Source organism: Mixophyes fleayi, chromosome 4 (assembly GCF_038048845.1).
Source record: "Mixophyes fleayi isolate aMixFle1 chromosome 4, aMixFle1.hap1, whole genome shotgun sequence".
Lineage (NCBI taxonomy): Eukaryota > Metazoa > Chordata > Amphibia > Anura > Limnodynastidae > Mixophyes > Mixophyes fleayi.
Window position 1 is genome coordinate 42,895,721 of NC_134405.1, and position 12,875 is coordinate 42,908,595.

Here is a 12,875-nt window from a genome sequence, read left to right on the forward strand (position 1 = left end):
AAAATCGCTAGAGAAAAGAGGAGGATAGAGGATTTTTTTTGTTCTTCAATATTTGGCACTCCAAGTGCTTTTTGGGTGTCCCACATTATTTTGCCTAAATATTTCTGGCTGTCAAAATTACTATCTGTCAGCAGTATCTACCAACTAATTTTTAGCACTCCTCAGTGCTTTTGGGGGGTCCTCCCTAATTGTGCATTAATATTTCTGGCTGTCAAAAGTCATATCTGTCAGCAGTATCTACCAAATAATTTTTAGCACTCCTCAGTGCTTTTGGGGTGTCCTCCCTAATTGTGCATAAATATTTCTGGCTGTCAAAAGTCATATCTGTCAGCAGTATCTACCACATCATTTTTACCACTCCTCAGTGCTTTTGGGGTGTCCCCCATAATTGTGCATAAATATTTCTGGCTGTCAAAAGTCATATCTGTCAGCAGTATCTACCAAATAATTTTTACCACTACAAGTGCTTTGCGCTCAGAATGGATTCAAAGCAGTCCACATATGATCAGAATGAGCAACCAGGTTCTGTCACCAGTCCTGATGTTAGTGTTCCCAGTACGTCATCTGGCCAAGGCGATGTCAAACAACAGAGTGTTTCCAAATCAGTGCAAAAAACAAAAACCCAAAAATTTTTTACTTATTGAAGCGAAAAAAAAGTGTAACTGAGCAAAAGTTAAGTGACGATAAAAAAAAAATTGCAAGCATGCCATTCTACACACGCAGTGGCAAAGAGAGAATGAGGCCTCCACCTTTGGCTATTAGTGGCAGATCCCAAAAAGTTACCAAGCCTACAATTGGTGCACAACTACTCTTACGCGTCAAAGCTGAGCTGCAAGATTACAGTAAGGCATTAGAGGAGAATGTTTGCTCTGATTCACAAATGACAACAATCCCTGTGGAGAGTCCATCCAACAGTGGGATGTCTAATTGTGAGCATTCTGCTGATGTGTGCCTTAATAGCCCGAGTGTAGCCGGTGATACCAAAATTGAGGATGCCACTTTGGAATTAGAAGAGGATGAGGGGGAGATTTGTGTGGGCGACGAGGGCGCTAATGATGATGTTGATGATTATGATGCAGACAGATACCAAATTGCCTTTCTCAATTTCTATTTATATTCTAGATTATATAACGGCTGAATAGTTTTCTATTTTACTCCTAGTGGAGAGAGGATCTGATGCAGACAGATACCAAACTGCCTTTGTCCATTTCAATTTATATTGTATAGTATATAACGGCTGAATTTATTAGTATTTTATACAAGTGGATGGGGGCCTAGAGAGACAGAAACCAAACTGGCTTTTTCCATTTCTTTACATATTTAACTATAAGTGTAGGGTGTAATATACATCCAAAGACGATGGCTGCATTGCCAATATGCATAGATGGAGAGGAAGACAATCTGTTTTGTGTGTAGAATAAATGAAGGCCTACCAACGAAGAATTAAACTGTTTTTTTGGATGATTTATTACCTCAACAATTAGATTACTTATCTCTAAAACAGTTGGAGCACTAAATTGGGTTATTTTAGGCCCAAAAACATGGATTTTACAACAAAATAGCAAAACACGCAATGGCGGTTTTGCAAAACCAAAACACGACGGTAATCCAGATCCAAAACCGAATCCAAAACCAAAACACGGGGGTCAGTGACCATCTCTAGGACTTAGCCTCCCTGTCAGTGATTGTGTTCTTGCGTTTGTAAACCCTGATGTGTTGCTGTTAAATTGTCTGCTGTTTACCTGTTGCCTGTCCCTGGATATTATCGGTCTGCTGCCCATGTTAACCTTTGGCTTAGTTTCTGGACCTGCTTGCTCACTGCTCGATGGGAACCTTGGCCTGTTTCCTGGTTACCCTTATTAGCTGCCTGCCTCAACCATTTGCATTCTCCTGGGTTATTCTTTTGTACTTAATTTGGCATACAACTACACAGTACTCCAGTCTCTATACCCCATAGCTATCTGGCACCTAAGGTACATTTTTACTATGAGCTGGGGGCATCCGAGTACCTGTGAGAATATCTCTCTCTATGGAAAAGGTAGCTTGCCAAGTGAAGACCTCTCTGAATCCTTGCTCTAAAAATGTATCTTGTGTCCAGTGGGAGCCCTTTCAATATCACAGGCCATTGGAAATAGAAGTTAGGACCACCAAGTCTAGCTGAACTTCTGGCGGTTTAAAACCAGACACTGTCTCAAGCGTTACAAAAGTTTTCAGTTTAATTATCTGTCCAGGAAGAGGCTTCTAGAGCATGCCAGGCTACGAGAGCTCCAGTGGTAGGACCCAAATTGAACGTCCCAGACCAATCCTTTGGAGAACAGAAATTATTCCAAAAGTGTAAAGAGAGTTGCAAATTCAATTTAAGGCTGAGACCCCATTCTTTCGGTAGAACAACAAGTAGTAATCATCATCTCATTACTTCAAGGTGATCTACAAATGTGGGCTTTCGTCTCGGTCCTAACAACCAGTGTCCGTTGACAAATTCTTTGAAGCTCTCGGTCTGCTTTATGATGACTCTGACAGGGTAGCTTCTGGCAAAACTCATCTGTGTTTCTTCAAACAAGGTCACAAGACGGCGGAAGAAGATTGTGCAGCATTCAGACACTGGCCCACTAAGAGCGAGTGGAACGTGCATTATACAGCCAATTCCACTTAGGGGGTAAATGTATCAATCTGCGGGTTCTTCAACACCCGCGTGTTCAGCCTCTTCCGCGATTAAATTTCAAGCGGCGCTGCATTGTAAAGGGAAGTTAACCCTTTACAATGCAGCGCCGCTTGAAATTTAATCGCGGAAGAGGCTGAACACGCGGGTGTTGAAGAACCCGCAGATTGATACATTTACCCCTAGGTCTTTCCGAGCAGATCAAGCACTCATTGGTCCAAAATTCTGTCCCTGATACTCTGGAAAAAATCATGCAACTAGCTATGAAAATTTACACATTAAGAAAGGAAAATGGATTAGGATTTATCTTCCTTTGAACTTTTGTAACGGATACTGCAGACCCCATGTAGCTTGGGGCTTACAACTTCCTCAGGAGGAAAAATCTAAGAGGCTTTTTAGGTCTCTGTTTATATTACGGAGGCAAAGGTCATATGGCTCTCATTTGTCCCAATAAGCTGGAAAAAGACTAAGCCTAGAGGATTTGGAAGAGGACCATCTAGGCTTACAATTAGTCTCTTACGATAATTCTCTATTGGTACCAGCTCGCATCTCCTCCGCTACCAATGTTGCTGATGTCCTTGCTTTCTTGGATAGTGGAGCAGCCGGAAACTTTTTATAAAATGGACCCTGTCATCAGAGTAAGTGGTCTGGATGGTAATCTCTTAGTTGTGGGTATAATTTTAAGCAAGTCTCCACTTACACGTTTGTACATTGGAAGTCTACATGCAGAACAGTTGTCCCTGTTTTAATTCATTGTTCCACGGTTCCTCTTATCTTAGGTCATCCATGACTACACCACCATAATCCTCTTATTGATTGGGCTAGTTTTGGTGAAATCATTTATTGGGGGTCAACTTGTGCAGGCTCCTGCATCTATACTAGTAAACAAATTATTTTTACAGTTTTACACTTGGGCAGTGCCACAGTACTGAAAGGCTGTGTGCCATTTTCAGCATGTGGGGGGACCCTGTCACAAAGCACAATTCAAAAAAATGTCAAGTGCCCTTTGGAGGAACTGAGGACCACTTGAGAGGCCCCACAGCCTATAAGGTTGCCCACCTCTGATTTAAATCTGAAAACCGTAATGATGCTTTGGTTTGAGCAAATGGGATATCAATAATGGCCACAAGGTGTCACCAGAGTCTATGCAGCAACTAACAAAAAGAATGCAACCCTGCACCTTGAATTCGTATGTCCAACTCGATTTGTGTAAATGTTTGCATGCACAGGTAGAGTGGAGGAGTTGGATATAGGGAACATATTCTTAGCTTATTTTGCAGAGTATGAATCATACTTGCCTACTGTCCCGAAATGTCCAGATGACTTCAGATTTCAGAGACCAGGCTTTTCTCCTGCATCTCGACCACTTTCTAATGAAGTGGGTTGGACAAGGGCCTAAATGACATAATTCGATACTAGTCGCGTCATTTTGGCCTCATCACCTGCAGCCAAATATGAAAGCGTGCAATCACACTGTGGGGGCAGGGCCAAAATGATGCACTTTGCAGTACTACTGCCCCTGCACTTGCCACATTACTTCCCCTCTGGGATATCCTGGAGGGGTGAATTTAAAAGTTGGCAAGTATGGTGTGAATATTATAATAAAGTAGTAAGGAGGATGCCATTTTTAGGGGCATTCCTTGCCCTAAATGGGTGACCAGGCTAATTAACAAGACATTGACCCTTGGAAAAGGACGAGCAGGCAGGAATCCTACCCGATTCCAGGTGGAAGCAGGGCTTAATGATATGCATTGTGGAATCATGAACCCACCCCTATTGTGCAATACTGCAAATCACGCAATTGCACAGCAAGGATGGAGCCACAGTGACGTGATCACATCAGCACATCCCCTCTGCTCTTGTCACCTCAAAAAATTGTCAAGAATGGTACAATGTTGGGGGGGGGACGGACATAAAATCTCCATTAAAAATAAAACACCTACCCTCACACTAAGAATGATCAAAGCAATATGCAACTTTCAATGTGGGAATTTAGACATGTTAGTATGGAAAATTTAGCAGAATAGCTCGGGACCTGGTAGCTGCCCAGAAGCCATAAAGATTATCATTGTGTACAATTTTGTTTTTAACACAATATAATATAAAATAAAACAAATTAAATGATGCCAGGCTATCCACTCTGTCCCTAACCTCTCCTGTGTATAATTAACTCTCCCTCATGTCTTGTGTTACTTCACTTTTCCCTAATGTCTCCCTTGTTCCTACATCTCTCTCATGTCTCTTTGTGTACTTACATTTTCCTTTGTATCTCTTGTGTTCCTTCAGCTTTCCTAAATGTCTTCTCAGTGTTTTTTCACATCTCCCTTTTATCTTCCATATCTTCTGTCTCATTTCCTTTATCTGGTCACTCTACCCATGTGCCCCTATCTTCATCTCTGTGCCTCAATGGCTGCTCTTCTCACTCCCTCCTAACACCCTATTCCTCTCCATCCCTAACACCCTGCTCCTCTCACTCCCAAATCACCTGCTCCCCTCACTCCTTAAACCCCTGCTTCTCTATCTCCCTAACCCCCTGCTCCTCTCTCTTCCTAAGCCCCTGCTCCTTGTTTTGTTAATATACTTGTAAATCAGTTTATCAGGACACTGAAGCATGGGTGGGCACTGCTGAGCTCTTTATTCAGCCATTTGCAGACTCCGGGTACATTGCACCCTGCCCCCACCCCCACTTCCCAGCATTCCCCATGGCATTAGGGACCATCACTAAAGATCCAAGCTTAAACACATAAGGGAGTGTCTACAAACATTAAGCATATCTAATGCAATAACATCACATCTTCTTTTCTTTAAAGATTAGCCCTGTATCCTTCAGTATAACAATTCAACGATATAACATTAAGAACATCATCTAACACGTTTCAATGAGTCTCTCAGGTCTGTGTATTTCTCTTTTGGGTCTTTCACACAAAGTCTGTGTTTCGTCAACCATGTTGGACCTTTCTTCCATCATGGTTTGTTCACCATTATCAAGTCCATCATATATGTCAGATGAAGGGTATTCTTCAGTCGTGTTGCCATCACTATGGTTGGGTTGAGATCTTAAATCGACCCGATTTCTTCTTACTTCTGTTCCACGATCTGTACGTACAATATAAGATCTTGGTGCTACTTGTGCTTGCACAATACCTTTCTGCATCCAAATGCCTTTCTCATGATCTCGGAGACGGACTTGGTCACCTGATCTTAGATCAGATAAGCTTTTTGCTCGCCTATCATGGTACAGTTTCTGTTTCTCCTGTTGACGTACCTTACTCAGTCTCACCAATGCTGAGTTATGCGTATTAAGTAGTTCATCACTTATCGGAAGATTTGCTCTAATCCTCCTTCCCATCAGCATTTGTGCAGGAGAGAGTCCATTCTGTAAAGGTGTACTACGGTAGATTAAAAGACTTTTGTAGAAATCTTCTTTGCCGTCTTGTGCTTTTTTCATTAGACTCTTTACAGTTTTTACTGAACTTTCCACCAACCCATTTGACTGTGGATAGTGGGGACTCGATGTTGTATGGACAAATTCCCACTCTTCAGCAAATTGTCTAAATTCAGCGCTGGAAAACTGAGGTCCATTGTCGGTGAACACTTCCATAGGAACACCATGCCTTGCAAAGATTGACTTCATGCAACTGATTACGGCTTTACTAGTAGTTGTAGGTAGAGTCTGCACCTCAGAGTAATTAGAATAATAATCAGTCACGACAATGTGCGTTTTTCCAATACAATCAAACAAATCTGCGCCTACCTTCTGGTATGGTCTCTCTGGCACTGCTTGAGGACTCAGCGGCTCGACTTGTTGCTTTGGTCTGTACATAAGACACAGTTCACATGTAGCTGTTGTCTGTGCTATGTCCTGGTTCATTCTTGGCCAATACATCACTTCACGCGCCCTCCGTTTACATTTCTCTTCTCCTAAGTGGCCTTCATGTATCTTGCACAGCATAATTTTTCTTAGTCGTGCAGGTATAACAATTCTATTGCCTTTGTAAATAATACCATTGACAACCGTAAGGTCAGTGCGGTACATCCAATAATCATGAATAGACAGTGGGCACGCATTTTTTTCTGCTGGCCTTTCAGAATGATGTCTTGTAACACTTTCATTGTGATGTCTGTCTCTGTTTCTTTTCTTATCTGTTCTTGTCTTGCAAGAGACACAGGTAGAGAAGCTACAATCAAATTAACATATGCGTCTATCTCTTTATCCATCAGACTTTCGGAACCTTCACTTTTGTCCACAGCACGGGAAAGTGTGTCAGCAATGTACATGTATTTACCAGGACAGTACAGCAATTGGACATCATATTTCTGTAGTCTTATAAGCATTCGTTGAATTCTCATGGGACAGTCATGTAACGATTTAGCCATGATAGCTACCAATGGCTTGTGGTCAGTTTCCACTGTAAACGCTTGACCATACACAAATTGATGAAATCGCTCACATGCATATGTGATAGAAAAAGAACTTCTAGCAATCTGAGCATATCTTGTTTCAGCACTTGTCAATGCTCTTGATGCATAGATTACCGGTTGCCATGTATCCTCATGTTCTTGTAACAACACTGAGCCTAGGCCAAATTGCGAGGCATCTGTTGAAATTCTTATTCTTTTTGTAGGATCAAAGAATCTTGGGAAGTGGGGGTGGGGGCAGGGTGCAATGTACCCGGAGTCTGCAAATGGCTGAATAAAGAGCTCAGCAGTGCCCACCCATGCTTCAGTGTCCTGATGAACTGATTTACAAGTATATTAACAAAACATGGTGTCAGAAGAAGTTTTAACTGCACTGCTAGAGCTCAGAGTGTGAAAGGATCCTGCAGAAGTCTGTAAAGCTGTGACACGCAGTGTCTGAATATCTGCCTTGTGCTCTGGTCACATCGAACAGTGAGTAACTATGGATAGGCTGTCTCCTCCAGCAGGCATGCTCATGTCTGGCAACTTGTCCGAAAACTGGAAAAGATTTAAACAAAGGTTTAATATATATCTTGCTGCATGTGGAGCTGATGCAATGGAGGATAAAACAAAGTCATCCATCTTCCTCCATGTGATAGGAGAGGATGTGCTGGACATTTATAACAGTTTTCAGTTTGCTGAAGGGCAGAATATGGTGCTATCTTCTATAATGCAAAAGTTTGAAGATTACTTTGTGCCAAGGAAAAATGTGACATATGAAAGATATAACTAAGTCTGGAGAAGGATTTGATCAGTATGTTACAGAACTGCAATCACTCAGCAAAACCTGTGAGTTTGGTGATTTAAAGGACTCACTGATTAGAGATCGTATTGTCTGTGGAATACCTGATAATGGACTCAGAGAAAGATTGCTGAGAGAGCAAGACCTAACACTAGACAAGTCAATGACTATGTGCAGATCTGCAGAAATGATCAGACTACAAGCCAAACAGTTACACAAGGAATCTGATACTACTGTACATGTGGTGAAGAAAACAGAGCCAAGCAAACCACCATTCTCTAAAATGAAGCAGTCTAAAATGCAATCTAATAGGAAAATCTGCAGTAGATGTGGAAATACTCACAATCCTAAAATGTGCCCTGCTTATGGTAAAACCTGCATGAAATGTGCTGGACTTAATCACTTTGCCAAATGCTGTAGAACCAATAGTGAAACAAACAAAGTGCATGCCGTTGAACAAGCTACGTCTGAAGATTTTTTTGTGAATTGTATTGAACTTTGCAGTACAGACAAGAAAGAATGGATTGTTCCTTTAACAGTGAACGAGATTGTCATTCCCTTTAAGCTTGATACTGGTGCGCAGGTGAATTTGATATCGTTTCAAGACTATAAGACTTTTAGAGTAAAACCTAAAATTCATCCAGCCAATGTGAAAGTTACAGGCTACACTGGGGAGGAAATTCCTGTGAAAGGTACATGCCTAGTGACCCTGAGCTACAAAGGACAAAAGTTCAAAACATCTCTACTGATTGTGGATAAAGATGTACAACCGATTCTAGGATTAAGTTCATGTGAGAAGCTTAACTTGATAAAGAAAGTTTTCATGGTGACATCACAAGTAGAAGATGAATGCAAATCAGTGTTTACAGAATACAGAGACATGTTTGAAGGTTTAGGTTGTCTGCCTGGTGAGCATAAGATAAATCTAGACACGCAAGTTCCTCCAGTGATACACCCTTGTAGAAAAGTGCCATTTGCAGACTCCGGGTACATTGCACACTGCCCCCACCCCCACTTCCCAGCATTCCCCATGGTCTTAGGGACCATCACTAAAGAGCCAAGCTTAAACACATAAGGGAGTGTCTACAAACATTAAGCATATCTAATGCAATAGCATCACACTCCTCACTCCCTAAGCCCCAGCTCCTATCGCCGCCTAAGCCCCTGCTTCTCTCTCTCCCAAACCACTTGCTCCTCTCTCTCCCTCCCTACCTAACCCCCTGCTCCTCTCTCTCACTAAGCCCCTGCTCCTTTCTCTCCCTCCCTAACCCCCTGCTCCTCTCTCTCCCTAATCCCCTGCTCCTCTCTCTCTCCCTAAGCTCCTGCTCCTCTTTCTTCCTACCTAACCACCTGCTCCTCTCTCTCCCTACCTAACCACCTGCTCCTCTCTCTCCCTAATCCCCTGCTCTTCTCTCTCCCTAAGCCCCTGCTCCTCTCTCTCTCCCTAAGCCCCTGCTCCTCTCTCCCTAACCCCCTGCTCCTCTCTCTCCCTCCCTAACCCCTTGATCCTCTCTCTCCCTAATCCCCTGCTCCTCTCTCTCCCTAAGCCCCTGCTCCTCTCTCTCTCCCTAAGCCCCTGCTCCTCTCTCTCTCCCTAAGCCCCTGCTTCTCTCCCTCCCTAACCCCCTGCTCTTTTCTCTCCCTAATCCCCTGCTCCTCTCTCTCTCCCTGAGCCCCTGCTCCTCTCTCTCCCTACCTAACCACCTGCTCCTCTCTCTCCCTACCTAACCACCTGCTCCTCTCTCTCCCTAACCACCTGCTCCTCTCTCTCCCTACCTAACCACCTGCTCCTCTCACTCCCTAAGCCCTTGCTCCTCTCACTCCCTGAGCCCCTGCTCCTCTCACTCCCAAAGCCCCTGCTCCTCTCACTCCCTAAGCCCCTGCTCCTCTCACTCCCTAAGCCCCTGCTCTTCTCACTATCTAAGCCCCTGCTCCTCTCTCTCCCTCCCTAACCCCCTACTCCTCTCACTCTCTCCCTAACCCCCTGCTCCTCTCTCTCTCCCTAAGCCCCTGCTCCTCTCTCTCCCTACCTAACCACCTGCTCCTCTCTCTCCCTAACCACCTGCTCCTCTCACTCCCTAAGCCCCTGCTCCTCTCACTCCCAAAGCCCCTGCTCCTCTCACTCCCTAAGCCCCTGCTCTTTTCTCTCCCTAAGCCTCTGCTCTTCTCTCTCCCTAAGCCCCTGCTCCTCTCTCCCTCCCTAACCCCTGCTCCTCTCTCCCTCCCTAACCCCTGCTCCTCTCTCTCTCTCTCTCTCCCCCTCCCTAACCCCTGCTCCTCTATCTCCCTCCCTAACTCCCTGATCCCCTCTCTCCCTAAGCTTCTGCTCCTCTCTCTCTAAGCCCCTGCTCCTCTCTCTCCCTCCCTAAGCCCCTGCTCATCTCTCTCCATAAGCCCCTGTTCCTCTCACTCTCTAATCCCCTGCTCCTCTCACTCCTTAAGACCCTGCTCCTTTCAGTCCCTATTCCCCTTGCTCCTCTCCCTCCCAAACCCCCTGCTCCTCTCCTTCTCTAACACTCTGCTCCTCTGCCTCCCTAATCCCCTGCTCATCTCACTCCCTCCCTAATCCCCTGCTAATAATTAGAGGTAGCCAATGATTAGCAGACACTTATTGAGACTTTAGTAGTAATTCGGCCATAGATTAATATTGCTGAGCGTGTTATAGTAAAAAATGTATTACGCATGTATTAGGTTATTCAAGTTAAAATGATGCTTCATAGCAATTGCATTCATAACATATAAAATAAAAGGTTTCTGTACATGTTCACAAGTTAGACGTAAGTGTCTGAAGGGTGTGTCTGCCTACCAGACGCATCTGCTGCTCATTCACACCTGGGCACATCTTCAACTCTGAATACAGCGTACATACAAATTCACTTACTTGCACGTTTCTCAAATGCAAGTTACACTTACATTCCTCTCTGAATCATTATATATGATTAACTGAAACGTAATTAAGCTTTACCGTTAAATACCATTTTTTAAGTCTGTATAATTATGTGTTTTGAGATCCTCTGCTACTTATCATTCCTGTGCTTTCTTCCATACATGTTTATTTTTAGCCCTATATCTTTTTTCAATCAGTCTCCCTGGTAGCATTTCTTGACAGGTGCCAGAAAGTGAGAGAGAGAGAGGAGACAGAATGAGCTTGATTTCTAGTAGTATAAAAATAAAAAAGATGATGTCTGTCACTATTGTTTGAAGAGATGATGAGATAATTGCGGAGGCCCCTTTTGGTTTTCATTCACAATCTTATCAGCAGAAATTCTTAGTTGAAGTAGTTTTACATAGTAATGGTAGACACCTATTAATTATTTGCTACAATGGAGTTGGTGAAGAAAGACTTGTTTTCTTGTGAGAACACATTGTCTGCCTTGGTAGGAAGTGGTATGTAAACCATTGCTGCGTGATATTATACAAATTATTACACACAGGAAACAGAAAACAGGCACTAAAACACTTGATTCTGCCCAGGCACAAACAAGCTGTGTGGCTCCTCTATTTAGTACCCTTCACAGGTAGATATATATCATCATTTATTTATATAGCGCCAATGATTCCGCAGCGCTGTACAGAGAACTCACTCACATTAGTCCCTGCCCCATTGGAGCTTACAGTCTAAAGTCCCTAACACACACACAGAAAGAGAGAGAGAGAGACTAGTCAATTTTAATTTAATAATCAACCTACAAGTATGTTTTTGGAGTGTGGGAGGAAACCAGTGCACCCTGAGGAAACCCACGCAAGCATGGGGAGAACATACAAACTCTACACAGATAAGGCCATGGTCTGGAATTGAACTCCTGACCCCAGCGCTGTTAGGCAGAAGTGCTAACCACTAAGCCTGTGTGTGTGTGTGTGTGTGTGTGTGTGTGTGTGTGTGTGTGTGTATATATATATATATATATATATATATATGTGTGTGTGGGGTACGGGTAAACGGCTACAGGAAAGCTGACATACTTTTAAACGAAGTGACAATAACGATTGGTATAAGCTCGATAATAATAAAAAGACTATCATCATCATCAACAACATTTATTTATATAGCGCTAGCAAATTCCGTAGCGCTTTACAATTGGGAACAAACACCGATAAGACAATACTGGGTAATACATACAGATAGAGAGGTAAGAGAACCCTGCTCGCAAGCTTACAATCTATAGGACAATGGGAGTTAGAAACACAAGGGCATGTGCTACATCATATTGCACAATGGACCAGCTAGAACGCAAAGGTAAAAGTATTGAGTGGGCTGTGTGTGTTGCAATGTTGGTCAGAGGGTTGTTGTCTTGCGTTAGCAGTGTAGAGGATGGTAATAGGGTAATCTAGGGAAATTAAGATGATGGTTGAGGAATGTCATAACCTTGTCTGAAGAGGTGGGTTTTCAGTGAACGCTTGAAGGTTTGAGGACTAGAGGATAGTCTTATTGTGCGTGGGAGGGAATTCCACAAATTGGGTGCAGCCCGGAAAAAATCCTGTAACCGAGAATGGGAGGATGTGATGAGAGTGGAGGAGAGACGTAGATCTTGTGCAGAACAGAGGTGTCGAGTAGGGAGATATTTTGAGATAAGTGAGGAGATGTATGTCGGTGCAATTTTGTTGATGGCCTTGTATGTTAGTAGAAGAATTTTATATTGGATTCGTTGATATACAGGCAGCCAATGTAGAGACTGACAGAGTGGCTCAGCAGAGGAATAACGGTTAGTAAGGAAAATCAATCTAGCCGCTGCGTGCCAAATAGATTGTAGGGGTTCAAGTCTGACTTTGGGAAGACCAGTAAGGAGGGAATTGCAATAGTCGATGCGGGAGATGATGAGTGCATGAATTAATATTTTTGCGGTGTCTTGTGTGAGATATGTGCGTATTCTGGAAATGTTCTTTAGGTGTATGTAACATGATTTAGATAAAGAGTTGATGTGGGGAATAAACGACAGTTGTGAATCAAGGATTACACCTAGGTAGCGAGCTTGCGGGGTGGTATTTATGGTCATGTTATCAACAGAAATAGAAATG